This window comes from Diabrotica virgifera, chromosome 3, assembly GCF_917563875.1.
Source record: "Diabrotica virgifera virgifera chromosome 3, PGI_DIABVI_V3a".
Lineage (NCBI taxonomy): Eukaryota > Metazoa > Arthropoda > Insecta > Coleoptera > Chrysomelidae > Diabrotica > Diabrotica virgifera.
In genome coordinates, this window is record NC_065445.1 from 158286302 (window position 1) to 158301355 (window position 15054).

The following is a 15054-nucleotide window of genomic DNA, read 5'->3' on the forward strand; positions in this document are numbered from 1 at the left end:
AAATCTACTGAAGTAACAGTAACCTACAACCATTAATGAAAAATATCTAAAATCATTCACCCACCTAGTATTTGTAGAATTTAAGACAGTCCAGTACCTTATAAATAATTTCAATATGAATATGTTTTCTTTTAATTCTCCTTTGATACCACTCCATTTTAGATTTTGGGGAACTTATTTCATTGTGTTTATAGCCGATATTTATTGAAGGAACCCAATCTGGATTGTTATTATCGATTAAGTCGGCTGGTTTTCCTATAAGATTAAAATGTTAACATCTTCAAAAATCGTTACTGTTGTAATTGTAACTTACCAGATATAAAATGATTACAGCAGACAGGACAGGAGAATTTTCATTTCGCTAGTAAAACCTTTACATTGTATTGAATTTAACCATTGTTGTCTCTCAGATGATACCTTATTTAGTTCAGTTTAAAAGTGAACTTTATCTTGACTTTATCACGATTACTTTGCATTTCACACTTCAAAACACAACACCAATGAAGCATATTATCTTTCTAAATTAATACTTCCAGAGAAAATGTTAAATTAATCTTTGTACAACACAAAATTACAAAGAAATACAACTAAAATTATCTAAAACACATTAAGAACAGATAGAATAACATTTATCTTTTACTCCCAGTAGCCATATTGATTTAATTTTGACAGCATGTTGGAACGGCCTATTCATAAAGTCTGAAGTATGACGCGCTTTTCGTTTATTTTTCAAATTATTTACGTTTTACCGGCTTTGTATAATATTTAATTTATGTCTTACAGCGTCTTATAGCTTTATTTATTTTGTTTGTAATCAAATCGTAGATTCATATATTTCTATAATTAATTTTACAAATTAATTATGCATTTTCAAACCACGTATTCACATAAAGTAACTAGTTATGAATTCTTAGTACAACATATGGCATCAAGGGCCACTCACCGTTAACAGTTAAAGGTTCAAGTTATTCATTTATAGTAATGAAACAGCGTTGCCATATGATTCATCGTCAAAATAATATACACACAAGTTCCCTGGTTTAGTCTCGCAGTGACGTCATGCGCCAGTCGATTGAATTTAGAATTGCAAGTGTGCATATCTTCCTGTCAGAGTATCATGGTTGTAACCTAATAAAATAAATAAAGAAATATTGACGAGTTTTTTTACACAGATATCCAATTTATGAGGACGAGTAAATAAGGGTTGTCAAATAGCGAATAGTTGACAGTTTTTACTTTTCGATAAAAAAACCTCATCAAACCTAATTTAATTTGAAAACAGTTGTTAAATTTGTTAATTTTTTATTTATCGCTGATAAGAAGTCGAGGTCCGCTGGGATGAACAGCCTCGGCTTATTTTCGCAGTGAATATCTCTTGTGATTTTTGTTGTGTTTGACGTTTGATTTTTTGGAAGAAAACTTGAAATAGACAAATCTGTGACTATCGTTCGAGGTGAACGGACGACTTTTGAAACTCATCCAAAGGGTAAGGGCCAAAACTACCTATATTTTCCTGTTAATTTCTAATTTGCATCGCCTAGTATAGATTTTAAATTCGTCAATCCGCCGCATAAGATAGAGGAAGAAGTTCCTCCCGATCCTCCTTCACCACCTGACCCTCCTAATAAAATCAACCAATATGAATGTCAATCTCAACGTCCAAGTGTTCAAAAAGTCTTACAGTAAAAAAACAAATACTATATTCGGAGACCGACATAGGTCCTTACGAAGTATTTGTCCAAGGTCAGAATAGCAATATTGGAGATTATCACGTGTTAAGCATAGCTAAATCTATTTCTGTTTTAAAAATTAAAGACATCACGAAAATCAGTAGAAAGGGTAAAAACAGGATAGGTGTATTATTTGCTACTAGAAAAGCAGCCAACGATTTCGTTGTGAGAAAAGATTGGGAAGCCCTAGGGTATGAGGTGTTCATTCCATTTCATCAGGTTTCTTGTAGGGGTATAGTAAGGGGAGTTAATAAAAAATTCACAGAGGAAGAAATAAAGGAGGCATCAGAAACAAACTTGGCTTTATGTAAGATATTAAGTGTTAAGCGAATGAATCGAAGAGTACAAGTAGATTCAAAGATTGAATTTGTCTCCACGGGAACTATTAGCATAACTTTTTCAGGAAAAACTATTCCCAAAGAAATTTCCATATATCAACTACCAATGAGGGTCACACCATTCATCAGCCCTGTTCTTCAATGTGGGAATTGCTTACTTTATGGCCATTCTACGAACCAATGTAGAGGAAAACAGAAATGTGCTAGATGCGGAACTTCTCATGAGGATTCTTCATCTAATACGTGTACAAAATATTGCATTTTCTGCAAATCTTCTGACCATGAATCAAGTAGTCGTAATTGTAGAGAGAGAGAGTCAGACAAAAAGATATTAAGGATCTAATGTCCTTTTCTAATCTATCTTTCTATGAGGCAAGTCAGCAGGTTCCTAGGATCTCTAATATTTCATCTTTCAACATAAATGATTTCCCCCCCTTACATAACGATCAGAATAATTCTAATGGCATCTTACCATAGGAGAGGAGGTCTGCAGCCTCAGCTCAATATTCAAAACCTTTTAGTCAAGTCACTCAATCTCCACAAAAAAGAAGAAGACCTTCAATACAAGAAAATACAGGTTATGATAAAATCTCCCACCAAAGACTACTTATTAATCCATCAGGTAGAAGAATAAATGAGCCCTCAACTTCAAAATTCAATCCTGCTCATGATTCTCAAATCACTAACTCACAATCTTTATCCCAACTTCATTTGGATTTCAATCAGGCCATGTCTATGCTGAACCAATCTCACAGGGACCTCGTCATGACCTTCATTGGGGACTTAGTAAACTCAAAATCATACTCCATTCTTTACAATATGGTAGATCTAAAGACCAGCATAACTAAAAATGTATCACCTTTCAATACAAATGTAAACCAGAGTCGGAGGGGAATAGAGGATCTCGAGCCTGAGGATTCGAGATTTTCTGACTCCTTGGTCTAGCAAACATACTCTATATAATGAATCCTAACACTCCGATAACTATTATTCAGTGGAATATACGTTCATATAACACTAATTCTGACAATCTAAAAATCCTTATAAAAAACCTTAACCCAGATATAATCCTTATTAGCGAATCTTGGCTCTTAAACCAACATGTTATAAGATGTAGAGGGTATCAAATAATCAGAAAAGATCGAGAGGATGGCTATGGCGGATTAATTACTCTTATCAAAAACAATATTGATTATAGGGAAATTCAAATTGCCAATCCAGGCTTCAATCATGATGTCCAATTCCAACTCACATTTCTCCCTAACTTTAATTTGAATATTCTTAATACATACTGTCTACAAGACAACTCTATCTCCAAATCCAACTGGTCTTCCCTTGTGAAATCACTTAATAAGCCATTTTTAATCATGGGTGATCTAAATTGTAATCATAAGGCATGGGGTAGTTCTAGAGACAGTCACAATGGTAGGATTATTTTTGATTCTTTGGAGGAACTTGAGCTAGTATTTCTCAATGATGGGTCTCCAACTAGATTGGTGGCCCCAGGAGGCAGTAAGTCGGTAGTAGATCTAACAATGGCATCAGTCGATGTGGCAGCCAGGGTGGGCAAGTGGTCCACTATTTCAGATACTGGAACTAGTGACCACTTCCCCATAATATGTCAGATAGGTGTATGTCCTCAATCCCCCCTCGCATTCATGTAAAAGAAGAAATCTAAAGAAAGCTGATTGGTCTACTTATCACAACAGTTTAAACAGCATTTTCTCAGCTTCTCCCAGGGAAGATTACGAATTTTTTACTAACTCCATATCATCGGTAGCTGATCCTTGGCTTCACCCTGCTAATAATTCCAAATACCACATTCTATGGTGGGATGACTCATGTGCTGAAGTCGTCTCTGCGAGAGTGTCTGCCTTAAAAAAATTTAAAAATATCCCCTCAATGGAAAACTATATCGAGGCTAAAAAGAATATAGCTAAATCAAGAAAATTCCTAAAATCAAAACGTAAAAATAGTTTCAGGCTATTTTGCAGTAAATTAAATAGAAACACTCCTCTAAAAGTTGTGTGGGAGAAAATTAATAAGGTATAGGCTTCGAAACCTTCAATATATACTCAATTGCCTTCTACTCCTATATCCCACGAAATTCTATGTTGCTTAACCCCTCTTTCCGCTATCAATAAAGTATTGGTTAGATCTCCTCAAGCCCTAGAACCGCCATTTGCTCTCGACGAGTATCAGAACTCCCTCTCAATTAAATCTGACTCGGCTCCTGGTTTGGATCAGATTTCCTACTCCACGTTAAAAAATCTTCCCGTTGTTGGATCTTTGTTATTAATTCAACTTTTCAATGAAAGTCTTAGAACGGGTATAGTTCCTGTTCAGTGGAAACAATCAGTAATTTTACCTATAATCAAAAAAGATAAAGATTGTAATAATCCGTTAAACTTTAGACCAATAAATCTTTCTTCATGTGTAGGCAAAATGCTCGAAACTCTTATAAAGAATAGAATAGAGTGGACTGTGGAACATAATAAGATTTTTAATCCACTACAACTAGGATTTAGAAGGGGTAGAGGTTGTACGGAATGCTTTACATACCTCACCTCAACAATTCAAATAGGCTTCGCTCTAAACCAATACACTATTGGCATCTTTCTAGATATCTCTTCTGCTTATGATAACGTCAATATATCACTCCTGTACTCCAAATTATTAAAGAATAACATTCCAACCCAACTGGCTAATTTGATTTTATGCCTTCTAAATGACAGAGAGCTATTTGTCAAAGACAAACTGGGACAAACCCATGGCCCAAGAAAATCAAGTCTGGGACTACCCCAAGGTTCCCCATTAAGCCCTATCCTCTTCAACCTATATTGTCTTTCCCTGTATAATATAATCCCCTCTTCATGCAAACTAATTTAGTATGCAGACGATTTAGTTCTTCTGATTAGAGGGAGTGATATTAATGAATTGGTAATTAATGTAAATAAATTCTTGATTCAGATGGAATCATGGTTGCTAGACCACAATTTAAATCTATCTCAGAAGAAATCTGTGCTCTGTGCGTAAAGCGAGTTAAGTCCAAAAATGGTCGAAATTAGCCAATGCACTATCTGCATGGTAGAATTTGATATCTACATGTGTGTATAATTTGTCAAGTCCAATTCCATTCCTAAACTGAGATATTCATTTTACACAAATGAAAAACAATCAATACTAACTGTGTAAAGCGTGTTAAATCCTGAACTTGGACATATCACTTTCTACACTAAAAATTATTTAAGAAACAGGAAGACTCAGTGTGTTAAGTCCCACAATTTTTTTACTTAACACACTGTACACTAATAAGTTATTACGTTGACTCTGTACGCACGCGCCATTAAAGCTGATTTGCCTATTTTACTAAGTAAAAGTATTTGGAGAAAGTCGGAGATACCTATCATCTTCTTCGGGTATAATCCAACCGGATGAAAGAGAACATTTTAAAAAAGCCTTTATAACTGAAGAAGAAAGGAATAAAGTAAATCAATTTTTAATTGGAATCTCAGCTTATGAAAGCTACTACTCAAGACGAAATTGTGGGAAAAAATTCGTTTCTCCACATTTGACGATAGTGATACTCTAATATGAAGAATACAAGCGTATCCTATCTGAAACCAGTTCAAAACCAGTAATCTATACTAAGTTTTGTAAGGAGTTCCACAATTTAAATTTAAAAATTAAAAAGCCTAACGTAGATACCTGTTCAAAATATGATAGGCTAGACATGCAACTTAAAATATGCTCTGAGAATGAAAACCAAGAGTTTTTAAAACAAAAAAAGGACCACCTTGACAACGTGGAGTATGCATATGAGTCTAAAAAGTTAGACAAAGAAAATTCAAAAGTTAACGATTCAACCAAAACTGTGACATTTGACATGCAGCAATGCCTTCCCACTCCACTCGTGCATAGTAGTTCTGTAGCCTTCTACAAATGCCAACTTTGGACTTTTAATCTAACACTACGACTGCCGTGATGGTACAACTTACTCTTAACTTTGGCATGAAGGTGTAGCTGGCAGAGGTGCTAATGAAGTTGGCTTATGTGTATACAAATTTATTGCTAAATCTTTAAAGCCTGTTATGAAAAGTTTAATATATTTAATTTAATATTTTAATATTTAATATTATATTTAATATATTAATTTAAGTAATAATAGCCGATAATTTACAAGACCTGCAAATACTCATGAGTAAAATAGTAAGGTGTAGTAGGGAGTACGGACTCTCTCTCAATATCAAAAAGACAAAGTTTATGAAAATTAGTAAAAACAACCATAATACTAACGAAATCTTGATAGTAGAGGGCCAGCAGATCGAAAGAGTAAAAAAGTACACTTACCTAGGGACACTTATAACCGAAAATAATGACTACACTGCAGAAATCAAAGTCAGAATCGAGAAAGCACGTTCTAATTTTATGAAAATGAAAAAGGTCCTATGTAGTAAAGATTTAACATTAGCTCTTAAAGTACGCCTAACAAAATGCTACGTATATAGTGTACTATACTATGGACTGGAATCATGGACGTTAAATGTAGAGACAATGAGACGACTTAACGCCTTTGAAATGTGGACGTATAGAAGAATTATGAGGGTTTCCTGGGTAGATAGAGTTACGAACAATGAAGTACTGAGAAGAATAGGTAAAGAGAAGGAAGTTGAACTGACAATTAAAGAAAGAAAACTACAGTACCTCGGACATGTGATGCGGGGCGAGAAGTATGGCATCCTGCGACTCATAATGCAGGGAAAGATAGATGGCAGAAGAAGCATCGGCAGAAGACGAATTTCATGGCTGAAGAACCTGAGAGAATGGTTTGGATGCAGCTCAAAACAACTATTTAGAGCTACTGCCTCAAAAATTAAAATAGCTATGATGATTGCCAACCTCCGTAGCGGAGATGGCACCTGAAGAAGAAGATGAAAAGTTTGACCGTGTACTCAGATATATGTGGTGGTCAAAACAAGAATACTCATGTAGCAGCTATGTGTATGGTAGCCCTGCAAAATTCTCCGAACTTGGAAGAGATTAGTCATAAATTTTTTAGTACCTGGCCACACGCAGATTGAGTGTGATAAAAATTGATTGAAAAAAATTAAACAGCTTTTGCTGGATGTTCCACCATCCACATAATTGGGCCAAACTTATACAAAGCACTGGCAATGAACGCCCTTTCGTGGTAAAGGAGATGAATCAAGATAGCTTCTTTGTCTTGGCTAAGCTGCTAAAAACCGACCTTCAGCAGAGAAAAGATGATGTTGGAAACAATTTTAGCTGGAGTGATGTACAGTGGCTGAGATTTGTCAAAATAATAATTACTATAGGAATTCCTTAGACCTTAATCAACCGTTTCAATGCATTTGTTTCAAAAGAAGACGCAAAGAAACCATTAGCAAAATGTACCCCAATTTACGTTACCCAGGACAAAATCCCTTACCCAAGAAGAAAAAATTGACCTCCTCAACCTGCTTCCTTACATTTCATCAATTATATTATAAAGACATAATAACCTTAAATTAAGGAGATGATACCTACACCTACGCTGATGACATTCCCGATGAAGAAAATGAAGGGATATTGCAACTAGACAAAAAAAAAAGTAAATTTGAAATTAACGAAACAAACTGTCAGGAAGAAGGGAAAAAATGTAAATACTAAATAATAAAACTTAAATAAAATATTTATTTGTTTTCCATGTCAATTTTTGTTTAATTTTTGTATTATTTTACTTACTTTGTATCATTACCTACTTACTTGGTTTATGATGAATAAACACAAGTTTTTGTCTTGTTAAATGTTCTTGTATTATTATCTTGTATTAAACCTGCTATTTCGGTCTTAAGAATCCCCATTATTATTATTAAATATTATTTTTCAAGCTTTTTGTAATATTTTGTGTTATGCGTAAAGCGTATTAAGTTCGTGTTATTTGTGCAAATAGTGTTAAGTCCATGTAAGAAAAAGTTTATTATTTTTTTTTATAATACTTATATGGTTTGTTTATATTATTTATTGATTATGTTATTGAGAGAAATTAACATTTAATTGATCAAAAGTATTTAAAAAAATTTTGGGGGATACATTCTTGTAGAAACTCCAAAAGTATAACTCAAACATATTATTGCAAACTTTAAACGCGTTTATCTCAAAACAGTGTTTTGGGACTTAACTCTCTTTACGTACAGAACACAGAAATCTTCTGCAATATTATTTACAAAAGGAAACACGAACATCTCTCCCCCCAACGTAATATTTTGTAACCAGAATATTGGTTGGGTGGATTCAGTCAAATACCTGGGGGTAAATATTCAAAGAAACTTAAAGTGGAATTCATATGTAAACTCAATAGAACTAAAAGTAAATCGCGGCCTGAATGTGATGAGAGCTCTTTGTGGGACTTTAATGTACAAGCCTGGGTTGACATAATATCTAATTAATACAACAGTAATTTGGAATTACTACCTATTTATTAAACGTAGGTACATATTACGTAAATATAACTAATTACATGTAAACAACCCTTCATGAGGACGACATGCTCCTATGAAAGTAGTTCGCGCATGCTTGTAAAGAATTCTTCGTTGCGCGCGCCCGACGCAGTTGATAGTCCGAGAGCTGGATACATTACACTCCTTCCTCCTAGATGAATTTACTCATCATAGTCCTCCAAATACTTTGGAGGTTTTCTTATTCGAGCGGGTGGCTTCTTGACTTCAGAGACCTGCTCTCCAAGTTCTGGTTCTGGATCTACCAAATCGTTAGAATGCGGGAAAAGCTGTTGCGGAGTTTCGCGTATTCCCGTTTCCATCGAGGTTGACGGTGTAACTTCGTCTGTGGTTTCCTGGTCACATACACGAGTTCTTAATTGGTCAGAATGACGACGTAAAATTTTACCATCAGGTGTTTGAACTTTGTAGCTTAATGGCCCGGTGGTTTCAATTATTTTGGAAGGAAGCCACTTTTGACCAGGAGTAAATGACCTTGCAAATACAGTCTCGTTTTCGTGAAAAACTCTGGGCCCTGCTTCCTTAGGATATTTGATCTCTTGTTTGGATAGCATCTCTTTCCTAAAATCAGGCTGTAGACGATCAAAAAGTGAGCCTAACTTCCGCCCCATTAATATTTCGGATGGGCATCTCCCTGTCGCACAATGGGGTGTAATGTGCTGAGTAAGGAGATATCTGTGCAGTGCTACTTGTATGTTGGTTTGTTCATTGCTATCTGTCATTTTCTTAAGTGCATTTTTTACATTTTGTACCATGCGCTCCGCTTGCCCATTACTACTTGGATGGTACGGTGCAACCAATGCTTGTCTAATAAGGTTTTTCTTTAAAAAATCTTGGAACTCAGCTGACGTAAAACTAGTTCCGTTATCCGATACGACAACATCTGGGATGCCATGAGTGGCAAATAAACCGCGTACAATGTCTATAGTCACAGCACTAGAGGTATTTGGAACGATTTTTACCTCCAACCACTTTGAATATGAGTCTATGATTATCAGAAACATTTTCCCTTTAAATGGACCGGCAAAATCGAGGTGTATCCTTGTCCATGGAGCTCTGGCCCACTCCCACGGATGGATTGGAGCCTTTTTTGGCATATTTCTAGACTCCTGGCACTCGCTGCATGTATTTACTAGGTGTTCAATTTGCTTGTCGAGATTTGGCCACCAAACATATGAGCGTGCCAGTGACTTCATTTTTACGATTCCAGGGTGTGCTGAGTGTAGCAAGTTCAGTATTGTTTTCCTCCCTCCAAGTGGAACTATTACCCTCGTACCCCATAACAGGCAGTCTTGATAACAGCTAATTTCGTGTTTACGTTGTAGATAAGGAGTATATTCGTCTGAAAATTTAATTTTCTCCTCAGGCCAGCCTTTCCATGCCCACTGCAAAACTTTAGATAACACTGGGTCTTTCTTAGTTTCATTAGCGATGTCTTTGGCACAGATTAGTTTTTCTGGGATGTTCTCGAGCATCAAAACGTCATCTGAGTTTGGCGGTTCTGGCGCATTTACCTTTTGTGGCAACCTGCTAAGAGCATCTGCATTCTGAATTTTTGCACCAGGTATGTAGCATAATTCGTAATCATACGCAGATAACATAAGGGCCCATCTAAGCATTCTGGGTGACAGTATCTCTGGGACACATTTTTTTGGATTAAAAATACCCAGCAATGGTTTATGGTCCGTTTTTATGCTTATTCTCCTGCCATATACATATTCATGGAATTTTTTAACGCCCGATATTATGGCCAGTGCTTCTTTGTCGATTTGGGCGAAGTTTCGTTCCGCAGACGATAGAGTACGACTATGGTACGCCACTGGATATTCGCGTCCCTCATCATCGCGCTGGCTAAGCACACAACCTACCCCGTAAGGGCTAGCATCACACGTCAAAAATAAATCCTTCCGTTCACTGTAATGTCCCAACACCGGTTCTTTTGCCAAAATGTCTTTTAATAATTCAAAAGCTTTTTGTTCTTTGAAACGCCACTGCCAAGGAACGTCCTTTCGGAGCAGTGCATGTAACGGATTTGCAATAGTTGCCTTGTCTTTTAGGAAAGCATGATAAAAATCTAAAAGTCCAAGAAAAGCTTGTAATTCGGTTTTATTAGTCGGAGCAGGCGCATTGGTGATGGCCGCGATTTTGTCTTTAGTGGGACGTAAACCGTCTTCACTAATTTGAAACCCGAGAAACTCTATTGTCTTTGTTCGAAAAACACACTTTTCCTTACGTAAATGCAGCCCGTCTTCCTGGAAACGCGATAATACTGCGCGCACTTTTGAGTCTAAATCTATTTCTGAGGTACCTACTATTAAAATGTCATCGTAATACGGTAGTACACCCGAAATACCCGTTAATCTAGTGTCTATGAATTTTTGAAAAATTTGTGGAGCCACGGATATACCGAACTGTAAACGATTGCATTTAAAAGCTCCCTTATGCGTAATAATTGTCTGTGCCTCCGCAGCTTCGCGGTTGACACTTAACTGCAGATAAGCTTGCGCCATGTCCAGTTTTGCAAACACTTTACCGCCCGCGAGAGTGGATAAAATGTTCTGTACCGCTGGCACTGAATAAGGTTCTGGATTTAGCGCTAAGTTCAATGTAGATCTGTAATCGCCGCAGATCCGAACCTCTCCGTTTTCTTTGCAAACGGTCACAATTGGGGTGCACCATTTTGGGTGTGTAATCGACTCTAAAACACCCTGCGCTATAAGCCTGTCCAATTCAGCTTCAATCTTGTCTTTTAGTGCAAAGGGAACCTTACGTGCTTTTAGCATAATTGGCCTTACATTTTTGTCTAACGAAAAACTTACTGGGGGACCCCGGTAAGATCCCAAATCCGTATTAAATACATCTGGGTATTCTTCTGGATAATTAATAATGGAATAAATCTGACTTACCCCTGCTATGGTTAATCCTAACCTCTCAAACCAGTTTCTACCCAGAAGACTGGCGCGGTTTCCTTCCGTGACTATAAGGGGAAGCTTGGCTGATCGTTGACCCCTTTTCACATTCACTAGACACTCACCCAGTATGGGTATCACTGTATTTTGATAATCGCGTAGAATAACACTGGATTGATTTAATTTAGGTCGATTTTCACTAAATATTTTATGGTAGGTCGATTTGCTAATCACTGAGAAACTTGCGCCCGAATCAACCTCCATATTCACATTTTGGTCATTGAGTAGCACGTCTACTAAATATTTACCGGTAATGCTATCAGACGTCACGTTAAATAACGAAAAATTATAGTCGCTACTTTGATAACAAACACTTTGAGTATTTGATGTCGATTCCTCGGTAGTCTGATGCACTTTGCGTCTTTGATTTTGGTCTTTCTTCTTACCAAAACAAGCTATTTCAATGTGTCCAATTTTCCTGCAAAATGTACAGGTAGATTTAATGTGTTCACAATGTTCAGGAGAATGTTCCTTTTCGCACCGAAAACACTTTTTCCGTTCGCGATCAGCTGATTTTTGTTTTGATTGTCCTGGCTGATTTCTACGAAAACTTACTGCGTTCACCTCTGTGTTCAACTCACTCTCCCGTAACACCTGCAAACTTTGAACAGCCACTTCGTGTGCCAGGCACATGTCTTGCGCGTCTTTCAGTTTTAACTTTTCTGTGGCGAGCAACTTTTGCTGTAAGGTCTCATCAAGAATCCCACAGACTAATCTATCTCGTAGCATTGTGTCCAGGGCAGTTCCGAAACCACATGGTTCTGCCAATTTTCGCAATTCTTTTAGATACACAGAAATTGTTTCACCAGTTTGCTGATTTCGCCTATAAAACTTGAATCTGCAGACAATTTCAGACGTTTTTGGCGCAAAATGTTTTTTCAACTCTGCAGTGATCTCTTCGTAGCTCGAATCACTAACTTTTGCTGGTGCAACCAAAGACCTTATAATTTCATAAGTATTTGCCCCACACAGACTCAGAAATGTGGCTCTTTGCTTCTCTGGATCGGTAATATTATTGGCCGTGAAGAAAAAATCCATACGTTCGACGTAGGAGTCCCAATTTTTTGGCTCATTAGTATTGAAATTTTCTATGCTTCCGTAAGCTGCCATGTTTACTAACCTTGTCTTATTATATCTCCGGGATGAACAAAGCACTTAAATTCCATTTATCCTCGCCGCCAGTTTAATGTACAAGCCTGGGTTGACATAATATCTAATTAATACAACAGTAATTTGGAATTACTACCCATTTATTAAACGTAGGTACATATTACGTAAATATAACTAATTACATGTAAACAACCCTTCATGAGGACGACATGCTCCTATGAAAGTAGTTCGCGCATGCTTGTAAAGAATTCTTCGTTGCGCGCGCCCGACGCAGTTGATAGTCCGAGAGCTGGATACATTACAGGGACTTATTGGGGAAGTGATCCAAAAACCTTACAAACTGTACACAATGGTCTGATTCAGAGCCATCTGGACTATGGCTGCCAGGTAATTTTCGATTGCCCAACTTCCTTAATTAAAAGATTGGAGAAACTAAAATACAAAAGTATCCGAATTATAACTGGATGCATGAAATCTACCCAATCCATGCTCTCTTAAGTGAAAGTGGTCAGATCTCGCTTAAATCTAGATGGGAATGGCTTAGCTCTAAATTTATATTAAAAAATTTAATGTTAATTGGCAACCCAATTATTTCCGCTCTCGACCTGTTAGACTTGGCAATTCAAAGGAACCAAAATCATTGGAAAAACAGAAATATTCCATTTCTAGTGCTTTTAAAAAACAAATTTAAAAGTACTTATCCCAACTTATATTTAAGTGACTTATACCCATGCCATAACTTTGAACTAGACCATCAATTATCAATAATTCCAATCACAAATATCCAATCTAATCGTTCAGATGAACTTGCCTCAGTTCAACTCCAAAAAATAATTCTAAATAAACCTAGTCACATCAAATTCTTCACGTATGGCTCAGTTGATGGTGAAGGATCAGCAGGCTTTGGTGTCTTTAGCCCAGAGATCAACTATTCTTATACCAGTAAACTACCTAAGTATACCCAAATATGTACGGCTGAGATTGTCGCAATTAATCATGCCCTCCAAATTATTTTGAAAAATGGGATTAAACAAGCAATCATCTGCTCGGACTCTAAAAGTGCCATACAGAAAATAGGCAGATCAACCTATTCTATGGAAACAGAACACTCATCGTTCATGACCCAAAGAGGCATTATTGAAGCGAAAGTAAATAACGTTAATATTAGTCTGGCATGGATTCCAGGACACTCGAATATTAAAGGGAACATGGTGGCTGATAAACTAGCTAATATAGGTAGAACCTTAAATGTAGCTGCTGGTATCACTCTTCACTATTCCAACTTTCTACCAGACATCAAGCATTCCATCTGGAATCGGTGGAAGCAAGAATGGCAGGGGAAAAATCGAAATAATTCATTTTACTCCAAAATTGTAGGTCAGATAGATAAACTCCCCTGGTACCACAATTTTGCATACCAAGACAGAAGACATATAACCACCATTATTAGAATGAGGACAGGTCATTGTGCTACTCCAGTTCACCTATTCAGGATAGGAGTAAAAGACAACCCACATTGTGACTGTGGCCGGGTTGGGTCCTTGAATCATCTGATTTTTGAGTGCCCTATAAATATGTCACCCAATTTGAACCTATATAAAGAATTGGCTAAAACAAATATCCCTACCCCCATTGAAATTTGCCTACTTATGTCCAACCTTAATCCACGTAGGATTAACTTGATCCTTAAATTCCTTAACTTAGCTAAACTTAACTTATAAATTAATCAATTCCCAACTTTGAGTTAAAAAAATTAAGAAGATAAAGATATAAAAAGATATTAGACCTCCAAACGATAATAGTTGTAACCCTTATGTTATAATATTGCCTTTCCTGTAGGGACTGTCTGGCCGTATAAGAAGATGTTTCTACTTATATTTAAAAAAATTGAGGCTTTAGCATATATATTTGGAAATATTCGATTGCCCAGAGCAAGACAAGAGTATTTCCCTGGTGTAAGCTGGGCGAATTATCCCGAGGAATATAACCCAATAAAGGAAGAAGAAGAAGAAGCATTTATGAGGACTTATAATTTAGAGGCAATATATCCTAAGTCCATTATTTTATTATCTTTAAACCTTTATTATACTTTCATAATACCACAGCAAACTGTATATAATGCTATTTTTAAATACCGACAATATTTTCCGCTACAATTATTAATTACTTACCATTTTCTAAAAAAACATCAAATAAAATGTTTAAGTACTCCTCCTGTAAAATTATGAAAATGTGACTTAGGATTGTATGCTTCCCATGTATATGCTTCCCATTATTATTTTATATATATATTTTTGTTATTCCCGACCTGGATTTTTCTTGTGATTATTAAGTGTGTCGTTCCAATGTAGTAAATAAGTATAGATTATTTCTAAAATGAGTTTTTATT

General features: G+C 36.3%; 1 protein-coding gene across 3 annotated transcripts in view; it reads left to right on the forward strand.

Moving 5' to 3' along the window:
* The window catches only part of LOC126881366 (beta-ureidopropionase-like), an 818769-nt gene that overhangs the window by 248019 nt on the left and 555696 nt on the right, over positions 1-15054 (forward strand). The window lies entirely within an intron of this gene.